The sequence below is a fragment of the Stegodyphus dumicola genome, chromosome 7 (assembly GCF_044657685.1).
Source record: "Stegodyphus dumicola isolate Sdum_Otavi_A_Nest chromosome 7, ASM4465768v1".
Taxonomy (NCBI): domain Eukaryota; kingdom Metazoa; phylum Arthropoda; class Arachnida; order Araneae; family Eresidae; genus Stegodyphus; species Stegodyphus dumicola.
The window spans coordinates 205599745-205612166 of record NC_140774.1 but is presented as its reverse complement, the minus strand read 5'-3'; the positions used below and the strand labels follow the sequence as shown (position 1 = coordinate 205612166).

At 32.5% G+C, this 12422-nt stretch overlaps 1 pseudogene; it reads right to left on the bottom strand.

Annotated features, from left to right (window-relative positions):
* Positions 1 to 672: 672 nt before the first annotated feature.
* On the bottom strand, positions 673 to 2918 carry LOC146996612 (protein brain tumor pseudogene; annotated as a pseudogene).
* Between the last annotated feature and the right edge of the window lie 9504 nt (positions 2919 to 12422).

The window sequence follows — 12422 nt, the reverse complement described above, 5'->3', positions numbered from 1 at the left end:
AAAGGCAAAGGTAGGTACTGTGGTCCAAGCATTTTATTAAGGTAGAAAACTCAGATTGGCAGAGTATTGAACAACTGTTTTCACAAAGCGGCCACCAATCTTCAAAAGGAAATCACAGGAAAAAGGTTTTTACAATGTATCTTTGGCTTTACCAGTCTTCTTAAAAAAATTGTGTTTTACCATTAATAAGTTAAAACATTGTTACATTTCAATATAGCACAAAAATTTGTGGGAACAAGCAATGTATGCAGCTTCAATAGTAGCTGCTGGCTATTATGACTAGGGCCAGTAATAACATTTGACAACTGCAAAAAATATGGTATATCTTAAAGTAACTATTTTAATTTCAAATCCAGCATAATAATGCGTGTCAAGTAAGAGGACACTTCTAGAAAAGTACTTGGAGTATTAAGTGCCTCTTCATTAACAAGTGACCGCTGTATTCAAGTGTGCACATAAAAACTGTTGGACATCTTCACATTTTATTCTGCAAACTAAATTTACAGATAACAGCAACAATTTGCAAATACAGGTTACCACATATGTTTCTTCCAATAACTTTCTTTCACATATTTACTTTCCCATTTCATTTGCAACAGCTGCCCGAAAAGGCAATAACTGAGTATAATATTTCAAATACAACAACTTCATTAAAGATGATTTCCACATAGTTTAAATTCCTAAACATGGAATCTACATATAACGATAGATGTACAAGTGGTAATCCTTGCTAGCAAGGACAACTGAGCCGTCATCCATTAAAGCAACATCAAAGCACTGGGCATGCTTAACTTTACTTTCAAAAGCATTCACTAATTGTCCATCTTGTGTAAATATTGTAATGTTGAAGTTGTTGTGATTGTCAGCTACTAAAATTTCACCATTCTGATTAATACAGACACCAATGGGATAGTTAGTAAGACCCTCACCTCCTATCTGACGAAGAAATGCTCCATCATAGCTAAATACCTTCACACAGTGTGTTCGGTTATCACTAATAAATATTTCTTCCTTATCATTCACTACAACTCCATTTGGAAACTCTATATGTTTAGAGCAACCAAATTTCTGCAAGACATTACCAAGTTGGTCAAAGATTATCACTCTCATGACCTTACACTCAATGACAATAATTCGACCATTAATGTCAACAGCCACTCCTCGAGGATGCTGAAGAATATTATCCCCAAATTTTCTAACAAACTGTCCATATTGATTATATATTTGAATTTGATGAGTAGGGCTTCTCTCTGTTACAATAATGTCTCCAGATGTTTTCTCAATAGAAACTCTATTGGGATATAACAACTGTCCATCTCTTTTTCCCCATTCTCCAAATTGAAATTGAAATCTTCCTACTTTATCAAAAACTTGTATTCTGTGATTATTTGTATCTGCTACTAGGATATCATTTTGGACATTAACTGCTACACCACTAGGCTCAGTAAATTGTCCTTCCATAACACCAAAGTCTCCAAACTTACAATGATAAATCATTTTTTGCCTTTTAATTTGAGATCTTATGGGATACATGCTGGGAGAAATGAATTTGGGTGAAAAATCAACAGCTGGTTCACTAGTCAGATGAAATAAGTCAGCTGTTCCACTGGACCAGTTTTCATATGGGGACTGGACCATTTCAGACTGCACCATTTCACTGGACCATTTCATACCACCCAAACTTGTAGAAAATGCTCCAAGGCTAATTGGCTATTTGCAGAACTTTTAGATATGATGTTTGACTCATAGGCATGCGCATTTTGATAGGTACGATCAGAATTAACCACACCATTTGGCCTTGCAATTGTTTGTGCCTTAGTAGTTGGAACATCTTCAGAATTATGGCGAATATATCCAAACGTGTTCCGAACACCAACCTGGATGGCCTGGTGATTGGACAGGAACTCAAGATCTAAAGATTGCATATTGACTTCAGGATTATACGAAATAATACTCTGTAATTTAGAGTCAAGAAGCTGTTTAAACATTAAAATTTCTGAATTGCTGTAGAATCTCTTCTTAATGCGATCAACAAACAGAAGCGTTTGTTGAGCCCTTTCTATCATTTCTTGGACTTTATTGCCCATTAAAGTTAAAGAAACCATCTTAGTATTATACAGATCGTCAAGCTCTTTCTTCAGTTCTTCTTTACGTTCTTCCAATACAGAACAATAAAAATTAAAAGTGTCATCGATTTTTGTTTGTGCTTTAGGATACTGCATTTGCAGACGTGATGAAAAATCTTCTACAGATTTGGCAGCACTTCTTAAATCATTCGTTTTGGTTTTGCTCCTTTCAAGCAAATCCTCAAGTATTTCTTGAGATTTGTAATCATGGAGACCTTTTGGATGATCATTCTTCATGCATTCTTTGCAAATTGGTGTATTACATGCTTTACAAAAGGATCTGAGCGTTTCCATCATGTGTCGAGGACAACGTTTCACTTTATCTGTTTTAAAGTCATCTTTGTCGAACTTCTCATTATGATTGAAAATATGATGACCTTCAAAATAATTCATAAATTGATGAGCCATGACACAATTTCGGCACAAATAATTGTCACAATCAAAGCAAAGAGCAACAGCGTGAGTATCTTTTGCCTTGCAACCAGTGCAAGGATGAGAAACTTCTAAGGCAGAGGTTTCAAGCACATTCCTGATGGCGTTACCTTGAGATAAAAGAGCACGATCCTGTTCATACTTGGGAGAATGGATTTTATCGTGGTTTTCTGTTAGTTTTTCACGACAAGTTTCGCAGAAAGTGCGTAAACAAGGTAAAACTTTTTGAGCTGTATATGTTTCGGGGCAAAGACTGCCCTCAGTGCCTACGTTTTCCGGTTGTGCTCGGTCTCCAAAGGACTCTAACTGACGAGATCCAAATAATGAGGAATCTAGGACAGAAGGAGTAGGTGATGCCATTATAAGAGATGCCTCAAATTATTGAAGAACCAACCTGGAAAACAAATGAAGAAAGTAAATATTGAAAAATATACAATATAACAATTATATTTCCCATAAAAATTTTCACTTCTTGTGTAGTTTCTAACAGAATTACAAAACTTACAGCAGTTACTTCCTAGGACCAACACAGATATGCTCACCTTAAACATAAAATTTACAACCAGGGTTCGTAAACATTTCTGTAGACGGAAATTAAGTACTTTTAAGGACCATTAATGAAAACAAATAAGGACCTATCAGCAAATGGGAGCTGAATAAATTTAATTAAAGATATTATCTATGCCTGAACTTCACTTTTGTAATACCAATTTAAAAATAAAATAGATCCGTAAGTAGATGCATTACTATTAAACATAATTATTAATAAGCTTGATAATAAAATAAACTTTGCGAAATTTATCAAGTAGCATTAAATATTTTACACTCATATAATAGTTGGACATATTTGAAAGAAGATAAGTGACATTTTATTTGCGTTTTACTAACAGTTGGCTTTATGTTGATTATTTTTGTGTCTCATTTTGTCACAAACTCAGTCTAGAGCTTTAAATAGCCAGTAGATTTCACGTCAAGCGGCATAGGTTAAAATGAGATGTAAAAATGCATGATTCATTACAAAAGACTAGCTGTTGTCTTTCGTTATGAATCATGCATTTTTGCTACTGCATTTTTGCTACAGAATAAGAACATGCGTTTATGGTCTTCCGTTTGCCTAGAGAGAGATCTGCTGATCAGAACAAACCTGTAGGGTCTGATCTAGGCACGGTCGGCAAGTGTTGAAAGTTAGTCAGGCTCTGTTTGATGCAGTTAGTGTCGTAGCTTCGTGTACAGGTCCAGGGGTTGTAACCCAGGTAATATACTTTAAGGTTCCAATAAGCCAAAGCACCAGAGTGATAAGTTGTTTTGTATTATTTCAAGTCTCACTAAATGCGAAGAATAAGTTTTACATGGATTTTACATTTTCGAGTTTTATCTCGTGACCACGGTAAGGATAAATGAAACGTAATAACTCCTTTTAATATGCAGAGATAATTTTTAAGAATAAGCAGTTAGTTATAAATTATTTAATTAAATCAGCTAGTTGGATAACCTTAATCCTTATGGATTTACATGACCACTATTAAATTTTACTTATTTTTTAACAATATTTGTTAACTATATTTGTTAAAAAAGCCCTATTAAAATCACAATCTAATAAAATTTCACAGTTTAAAATATATGTAATTTATGACATTGATTCTTAGAAAAATATCAGGATAATTACACATTAAAACCTACAAAACATTTATGTTTTGCAGCAACAACACTCAACAAAATATTTATGCTTCCTTTTAATTTGAAGCCTTCCTAGACATTTTGGCTAATTTATATCAATTTCCTCCTCTATAAACATCTTTTCTAACAATCAGAAATTTGCCTCAATACGAAAACCAATGTTCTCAATATTTTCTGCGTGCTTTATCTTCTAATTTGTAAACCTCTTCACAATGTACCTATGAGGATTTATTTGATCTGGTGACAGTTAAATAGTCCAAAATATCCACACAGACGTGAAAGAAATTATTGCTATGTCTGAAAGTAACTACAAAGTCAGACAAAGGTTTAAATAAGCAGAACCTAGACGGTAAACGCATGTTCATATGCTAAGAAAGTCAATTACAGCTCGCGGTGATGTAATTAAACAAGAAGAGTCAAATTCAAATTAAAAACGAGGACGCCTGGTCAAAGACTAAAGAATATAATTTTAATTTATGTTAGCTCAATAACTCTATCATCATAACAAATTGAAATGTCAGCAGTGATAATCCAAAGCAGTTACAAATGATCAGAGCTGGCAGGAACTAATGCAGCAAACAAGCGGAGAGGTCAGAAACACGTTCTGTCTTATACTCCAAAAACCTCAGTTTAAAAACTGTCTAAGTGATTGCATTCTGGTCAGGAAAGCGAAATAAGAAATTATAGTAAAGGCCGAAATTATAAACAATTGGGTAATTTTCATAATAGTAACTGTACATAGCTTTGAAGAAAAATTTTCTCTCTGTTTATGCATTCATTTCCTTTCTTCAATACATTTCCTTTTCATTTTAGAATTTAAAGATTTCTAATATTCAAAAAAACTAAATGTATTGAATAGAATGTATAGAAAGTATAGAAATATAGAATTAGAATAGTGTAGAAGGTATAGAAACATAGAATGTATAGAATATGCTGATAATTTTATTTCATTAGTCATATGAACATTCAGAAGAAATATGAAATATATATGATAACGACCAGCTACAGAGCTGATGCGGCAGAATTTTTAGAATTTAGTGACACACCAAGCAAAAAAAATCTAGAAATTTCAAAACTTTTAGAACTTAGAGCAGGCACTGGAAGCAGAATTTAAAAAGGCACTGGGCAGCAGAAGTTAGGATCCACAGAGATTGAATGAGGTGGGAGAATGTCTATTGCTAGCCTTGTGTATGATGCATTAAGACATATTAGATGAATCTATTAAATTGTCAATTTTCAATTTCTTTATTAATGAAAAATTTCCTCTCTATAATGTCTGTCCATGTCATATGATTAGAAGAATTTTTGATACTTTCCATGCTTGAGTCTAGTAGAAAACAGAGAAAATAATAGATTATTTTCCTATTTATTTTATAGAGAAAATAAATAGGGGAAGATAAACATGTTAAAAAAAAAAAAAAGATTTTAGCTTTAGCAGTAAAACATTCAACTATTATGTTTTCAATGTTCTTCCAGATGTTCTCCAAAAAGTAAGAAATTCTTCGCAAACTTTCTGTAAAATACATCCATTACAACTGAATACCATGGAGGCATTTTTCTGGTATCTTCTAGAATCGTGGGTCTATAAATCTTGCTTTCAAATGATCCTAAACTTTCCAAGCTGCAGTGTCTAATACCCTAAAGAAACATTACTTCTACGAATTCTACAACAGCAAATAGCCAGAAATCTTTTGGAAAAAAAATCAGAGGGGAGGATGTAAAATGAATTTTCTAGAGAAAACTGATGCATATTCTGAGAATTCTGAGACAAAAACATGGGAAAAACTCTTACCATAAAAAAATTAAAAAGAAGATACTTTTAATTAATTACACAGCTATTTTGCTTTTGCTAACAACTGTTTCATAAATTCGGCTTTTTAAAATTATACCTTGTTAATTTTTCAGATTCAAAATATTGTATAATAAGTGGCCAAATGGAACTGTACAATATGACAGCAAAAAATAAAAATGTTTTATTTTAATGTTATTTTTTAAACATAATTTCAATACATTACCATTATTTTAATGAAATTTGTCAATGCTACAATGTTTTAAAAAAAATCGTCGAAAAATACCCAAATCTCGGAATTAAAAATTTTCTATAGAAATTGATCTCAAACTCGCCAAAATGTTGATAAATCGACAAATGTAGAACCGTTTAATAAAATAATTCACATCCCCAAAAGCGGAAAGTTAGGAAAGCGGAAAGTCCCAATAGGAAAAATTAAATAATTTCAAAATGCTTATGTTTCATGTCTTGCTCAAAAACTCAAGTATCCCGCCGTGTATATTAGAAATAGGAACGAATTATAACCCATGAACCCATTTAAAAGATAGCCATATTTGTCAGTCACTCGCCAAAAATATTCCTCCAAAATGCTAATTCACACTAAAAATGGCAGTCGTAAAAACAGCCAGAAATTTCTGATGATTAAATTTAAGGACCTTCTATCCATTTTGGACAAAATTAAGGACTATTAAGGACCAAAAATCGATTAAAAAAATACCAAGGACTCTTAAGAACCGTATAAAAACCCCGTAAAAACGTAATCAGAAACCTAAACAGCAGTTCATTACCTGGCTTCTCCAACAGATTAAATAAAATTTTAATTCTGATAGTTTAGGAGATATCGGTCAACTGTTTTTCACATTTCACACACTTTATAATCACAGATATGCCTTCACATGTTTCATCATCTTATAGAAGTTAATGCAACCACAATACTTCTTTCACTGATGTTAAAGCTGAAACATATTCAGTCTCAGTGCTAAAGATATAGTACTCATGTGTGTGTGTGTGTGTATTTAATTATGGCAAAGCACACTAGGGCTATCTGCCTAAGGAGAGGGATGCCTTCGTGGAGGACTTTCTAAGGGAAACTGGCTCGTATACACGTTACACATGGGGAAAACCATGAAAACGCCCATGCAGCCAGCCCGTTCGCGGAATTCGAACCTCGGACCGAACTACCAGTGTTCAGCGACTTACCGCTCGGCCGCTGTTTCATCAGGAGGAAAAGAAAAGCATCTTTTGGTGACATCCACGCACATCACTGGATAAACTCCTGAATCTTCAAATAATTTGACTGAGAAAATTATGGGATTCTCCATTTATGATTCGATATGATGTTCTATAACGTAATTTAAATTTATACAATCATATAGTCTAAAACCAGTCGCTCTTCAATCTGCAATGATATCGTTTTTGTCTTTTCTCTTAACACAAGCTCAATTGATGGTATTTGATCGTGTACACGTCCAAGTGTTTTCTCTTTCAACACCTAAATTCTTTGAAGTATCCTGAAAGTATGTTCAAAAGCGTCCAACTTTTTGAAACATCTTGGTATGTCTGACAGCCAAATTTCCCTGCACATTTTTGCTTACTTTTCTCCCTAATTTTCTTCTTTCCTTCTACAGTTATTTTCAGTGCTCACACAAGAAAATTATGATTTTTCCATTGCTAGACTTTCATAAATTTTGCATTCTTGTCAATTTTTTTTAAATATCAATTACATGAATTGCGTTTCAGCTGAAGACAGTTTTTAATTTTCTAGTCGTTTTAACTATACGTGTAAAGGAGGTTATGGGAATTTATTTTCCGCGGGAAAAAAGAGTTCATATTAAAGATCATTTTTTTATACAATGAACGTGTCTTTTTTTTATACAATGAACGTTCATTTATACAATGAACTTACCACCAGTGGAAAAATGGCGCTGTATACAATATTGGTAAATGAAATAAGACATGAAAAGATCTGTTTAAAATGTATTTAATAGTTTCCGAAACGTGTTACAAAGCATGTTCAATGTAGCGTCCAGCATTTTCCGAGAGCAAGTTAAATCCTGTTACTGCATTCTCAACAGCAGCTCTTAGCATATCCAGGAGGAATGTTACGGACATGTCAGTGTATCACATTTTTCATTTCTGCAAAATTGTTTAGATTATCACCATAAACAGTGCTTTTGAGATAACCCCATAGCCAAAAGTCACAGAGATTGAGGTCTGGTGGGAAGAGGGGAATTGCCGGCTTATAAGACGTTCATTCGTGAAATGTTGCCTAAGTAACTGTGCGACACACGTGAGGTGGGGCCCAGTCCTGCATAAAAGTCGTAGTATCTAAAATGCCACGTTACTGCAGTTTATGTATCACGAAACATTTTAACATTGACTCTAAGTGACCTGCAATCACAGTGGTCCAGCTGTCGACTGCTCTTCAGAGAAAAATGGGTCAGTTATAAAACTAGCTGTCATTCAACACTGAACGGTGTGGAATGACTGCTCTGCAATCGAATGCAGTACGAGAATGCACTGGAACTAGATAGATAACATGAGGGATTTCTTTGGCCCAAATCGATTAAAATCGTTTTGAATCAGTATCTTCATGTTTTAGGGCCGAATTCAGGCTTCAAAAATTACAAATTAGTGATCTGTAAGAAAACGATTTCGCACTTGTGCGAGTGATTTGCGATCTCACATTTTCTAATCGCTAATTCGTGATTTTCACGGAAGAATTTCTCACCTACACGGATGGTGCACTCGACTTTTATCGAATTTAGCGCCTTTAAATGGTAATTTGCTTACTTCAAAGTTTCTTAAGAGTATACAACATATTAAACCCGTGTAACAAAAGGTTAAGTTAGATTCCGCCCAATTTTTCGTTTAACAATATTGCATACAGCGCCATTTCTCCCCTGATGGTGAAGTTTCGAACTTTCTTTTTTCGCGGAAAATAAATTCCCATGACATCCTTTACACTGTTACAAAGTTTGATAACATTTGATCCAGTAGTTTTCTTTTTATGACCGTTTTAAAGCGAAACTTTAATTATAACCACCCTGTATATTATTAAATTTTAATTTGAAGCTATGCATTATATGTATACCATGCGTAAGATTTTCGCTTTTATGGAAAAAATAAAGAATCGAAGCAAATATACTTAAGATACTGGACCAAAACTGAAAAACTTTCCCCTCCCTCCGAAAATAAAATATTGAAACTTCGACCAAGAATTTATTGAATTATCGAAATATTCAATTTGACTTATCTTCTAAGTCCTAGTTCCGACAACAATTCCGTAAAAAATTTTGAATTACTGAATCTGAAGTAAAAAGTTTAGTATATATTCATTGTATGTTAATAAAGTAATCAGAGTGTAATAAAAATAGATTATAGAATTTACGCTGATGCAACTTTTTGTCTGACTGCACAACATGTAATGGAAGAGAAGGCTTATAGAGATCTGTTTTTGACATGCCACTAAAAGTAGATGTCATACTCCTTTTGTCTCTTCAATGTCAAAAAACCTTCCTTTGAGAGACAACTTTAGTTTTTGGGAAAGAAAAAAAAATCACAAGAAGACAAATTTGAAAAACATGCAGAACGATTGAGTACACATACTTATTTTCGGAACAGAAGCGGTTCTCCGACTGGTTATTGAATAATGAAAAGATGCATTGTCGTGCAATACAAAACATTTGGAATACATTTTCTGACTGAAAATGTAAGGTTAAAAGTGTCATCTGCTTAATTCACAGCCATTTACAAGTCAGCTGCTCGGGCAATTGCAGAATCGTTTTGATCCTAAGCCTGTAAGACAAACCTAATATCACTGGATTTAAACACTTCTTTAATCTTCCGAGAACGTTCCTTCTTTAGCTCATATTCCAAGAATATTAAGTGAATACAATTATTGCAAAAGAAATTGAATATTCATTTGCACTACGGCTTGATAGTTTACTAACGAGTTAACAAAACTTAAATTCTGCTTTTTGTGTCTACGAATACAAAAATATTTTAAATATTTACAAATAAAATATTAAATTGGAGATTTAACTGGAGCCTCACCAGTTGCCTAGCATTTGAAGATTGTTAAATACTAATGTTTGTTGCGAAGTCTAACCCAGGCTGCATGGTTGGTTTTCGTAGTTTTCTAGGTTCTCTTTACAAAGGTTCTCTACGAAAGCATCTTAATCAAATAGCTCCCATGTTCTTTCTGTGTTCAAATAACCAACAAACCTAGTTTAATCGCGATTTCCAAGGGAAATTACTAGCAAAACCCGAATACTCATTAAAAATCATGTAGCTTCCCAATCGGGAGTAACATGAAAGATACGGCGCCAATAATTGAATTGCTGTTACGGTGCGCTGTTTCTAAACTTAGATGGTCATTCCTTAATTAAATACTCCACCAGCGTCCGAGCGGTAAAGACGCTGAACACTGGTTGTTCGGTCCGAGGTTCGAATCCCACGAACGAGCTGGCCGCATCGGCGTTTTCGTGGTTTTCCCCATGTGTAACGTGTATACGAGCCATTTTACTTTAGAAAGTCCTCCACGTGTGCATCCCTCCCTTTAGGCAGATAGCCCTCGTGTGCTTTGCCATAATTAAATAATCCAATAGAATACAATTCTTAATTAAATATAATTGATTTGTAACTTCTACTAGAACTGACGGTAAGAATTGAAGTGCAAATAATAATATCGTGTGCAGTCTTGATTAATATAAAGTAAAAAATATTTGCATAGAAAAATATTTGCATTCAGACAGAAAGTTTTTGAAATATTTACAATTACTTTATACGAAGGATTTATTAATAACCGTAATAATTACTTATTATATTACTGATGATTAGGATTCAGTTCGTGACAATTACGTTCTAAATTAGAATTTTAAGGATATAATGAAAATACGCTACGCACAAAAATACATTTTAGGATAAAAAATGAGTTGATTTTTTATGTTTTAAAACTTCTTAAATTCATTTAATAAACATCGTATCCTCGTTGTTAATTGAATCCAGAATGTTGGGTGTCGTTTATATAATTATTCTTACTTGTCCACGGAATCTGCTGACTTATCCTGCCATTAAGTAGCTGCAGATTATTTCTACATAACCATTGAACTTCAATTAATTCCGTCTCTAGAGGGTTGTATGTTTATAGCATAATTTGACTTTTATAAAAATGATTATTCTAAATCTTATGTTTCTATAAAAATATACTGTGCTTTAAAAATGTGGATGATAGTATCAGCCGCTCTTTCAGCCACTTCGAAACAACAGTTTGTTTAGAAATAAATTATGCAGTTAATGTCATAAAATTCAAATAAATATCAAACGAAAATTCTCAGTTTTAGACAATTCGATTTAAACGAAGTAAAGTAGCAGACGATAAAACGCCGAAGGTCAAAATTTACTCTTGCAAAAATTTACTTATGTTTTTTAAAAATTTATTTATTTATAAAATTTATTATTTAAAATTTATTTATGTTTTTTAAATAAGGAAGACAGAGAGAAATTAAAAAAATAGTTAAATATTTGAATAATATCATCTATAATTTTAAAAAAATAGCTTTTCATATAGTATTAATAAATATTTATTATGCATCAATGAGGGAAAAAATGTCATATAATTAATTCTCCGTAAAATTTTACTTGAAATTTAAGGTTAAAAATAGCTGTGGCAATTCACTGTAACAAAAATACATAGACCACATTTGGCGCTATTATCGTTCAAAAAAAAGATGCCAAATTTCAAAACTCGAAAATATGTAAATTCGTGTATATCTTAGAAAATTTTGAATAAAAAAGTCTACTTTTTTCCAGATATGCTTAAAAATACACCTACTTTAAGATGATGGTAAAAATTTTATAGGTTATAATTCAAAATTTTTTTCGAAAAATTTATATAAATTATTTAAAAATAGAAATTAAAAAAATAAAACACAAAAAATGGGTGAATTTTATTTGGAATGAATCTAAATTTCGAAATGTGAGAGAAAAAACCAAAAATGTTTAATAAAAAAATAGGTATTAATAAATATTTCCCAAATTCAATTAACATTGAGGAGCTAAAATTTTGAGGGCTAATATTTTAAAAACTACTCGTACGATTTTTACAAAACTTGATATTCTGGCATAATCTGAGTCGTAGAATCGAAATATGGAAAAAAATGGTATGTTATTTCAGAAAAAGTCCGATTTTGTGTCAAAATACCTATGTTAGAATAGTGCTATATATAAATCTAATATACACTATGTCCATAAATTAAGGATAATGTAAAATCAGGCAAAGGAAGAGTTAGAAGCAAAACAAATTTCACTTATTTGTAAAGCTTATATATTAAACAAAAGGTAAAGAGAAAAAAGAGGTGCTATATATTTGATATTATTAAAAATATAGCGAATAG